The sequence below is a fragment of the Brassica napus genome, chromosome A7 (assembly GCF_020379485.1).
Source record: "Brassica napus cultivar Da-Ae chromosome A7, Da-Ae, whole genome shotgun sequence".
NCBI lineage: Eukaryota > Viridiplantae > Streptophyta > Magnoliopsida > Brassicales > Brassicaceae > Brassica > Brassica napus.
This window is the reverse complement of record NC_063440.1, coordinates 9519099-9521072: the sequence shown is the minus strand read 5'-3', so window position 1 is coordinate 9521072 and position 1974 is coordinate 9519099. Positions and strand designations below refer to the sequence as shown.

The following is a 1974-nucleotide window of genomic DNA, read 5'->3' as shown; positions in this document are numbered from 1 at the left end:
TGCCATAAAATAGGTACATGGGGTCTATTGGAGTGAAGCCTACACATTTCAAAGATATCGACATCATGTAGGTTCCATTTACATAAATGATTGATTAAATGGTCAAAAGCTTCTATCATAACATAATACATTACCTTTTTCTTTCTCTCTTTCTTTCTCTTAGAATAACTATTACAAACGAAATTCATTGCTTTAATAATTTTAGAATCAAAACACTACTGTCGTTATAAATATAAGACTGAACAATATTACCGAAATTCTAAAATAGATTTGATTTTAGGAACTTTTACTAACAATTCATTAGATACGATTAGAATGATAAGTGAAGAGTTAAGGTCTTTATTGTTAAATCTACTTATTTCTATGCTTGCAAAGAGTTACCAATGCTAGATTAGTCTTGATCACTCTCATCTAGATCATAAGTTTTTTTATACACTTAAAGTGTTTGTTAAAATTCTTGAATAAATTTAATATTGTTCTAACTTTTTTAACCTAAGAGATTTGATGTTAGGACTGTTTGATAGTTAGTAGACGCGCTCTTAAATCATAATTTAGTAGAATTTTTTGGTAAAATTTATATTTAGTACATTAATTTTGTTGTAGTCTACTAACACTACAAAAAAAGAGGTGAATTAAATCACTTAAATTGTATCAGAAAATTAAATGATTCTGTTTTAAATTACTTATCTACAAATGAGACAAATATATATTATTTAGCATCAATTATAATAAGTAATGTCACTTTTAATTTATTTTGCATCAATTCAATATAAGTGATATGCTTTTTATTCATTTGTATCAATTTAACACAAATGATATTATTATATGTAACTGTATCAGTTAAATAATTGATACGTTTACTTATTTTGTTTAACATCACTTATATATTTGATACAAAACTGACATCACTATAAAAATGATATTAATAAAAATTATGTAATTATATATTATTCTAACATCTATTTAATAAAAATGATGTTATTTATTTTATTTATCATTTAAATATTTGCTGTAATAATTTTTTTAAATAGCTAAAATTTCAACAAAAAAAAAAGAATACGATGTAGTTAAGATTTTGTAGCTTTAATATTTGTTTGTGGCTCTAATTTAGTTGTACTTTATTCTTAACAGTTTTTTCTTATCCAAAAGCATATTCTTTTTTCTATACCCATTTCGTCTCTCTCGTGCTTAAACTTCTTTTACAGTTATATTGTTATTAGATACAAATATTCTACAAACAATCAAACTTTTTTTTCTCAATGAGTAAGGATGAGTGGATGACGTCCCATTAGCAAGCCATTGGTGGCATGAAGAATTTTCCCTTATATGAGAGGATGATTATGTTTCTTCGTTTGCATGATTTGAAAGAAAACTAAGGTTTGCTAATTCAACGAACTTGATGGAAAAATTCTAAAAAGGTATTATTATTTCTTCTTCTTCTTCTTTGTTTAATCCAACTAACTAAGGTTTGCTAATCCAACGAATCTTCTGTTTCTTATTCTTTTCTAAAATTACAGTTTCTTGTCTTTTGTGTATGACTTAAAGATCTTATTTGTTAAAGTTCATTATCTTCTGGTTTTCTAACTATTACAGATTATACTGGAAACATATGTCGAGAGAAAGGGTTCTGATGGTTTGATTATGTAATCTGACATTGATTTCAGCAGAAGCGTGAGGTGTTGGAGGAGGAAATTAATTTTGGTCAGGTGTAAATGTATTCTTCGGGAAAATGACTGATCAATGATCATAAATGCCCAGAAGTATATGAGAAGATGGAAGTCTACAAGAAGAAGAATAAAAGATAATTTTGGTTGAAGAACTATCGTTGAAATTTTTTTAATTGTTGTTCAATCTTTTTTTTTCCTTTCACTTCATTTTTAGAGCTTCTATGAATATATTTATTTATTTTTCTTTCTTTGTATTCACTTTTCAATAGAAAAAATATTAATATAAAATATTTATTTTGGAAATAAA

The 1974-nt window shown here is 25.6% G+C and overlaps 1 long non-coding RNA gene across 1 annotated transcript; it reads left to right on the top strand.

The window, feature by feature from the left end:
* Positions 1 to 609: 609 nt before the first annotated feature.
* LOC125576454 lies at positions 610 to 1974 on the top strand. The gene is made up of 2 exons (XR_007314809.1): positions 610 to 1418; positions 1594 to 1974. It is a non-coding gene; the product is annotated as an uncharacterized LOC125576454 (long non-coding RNA).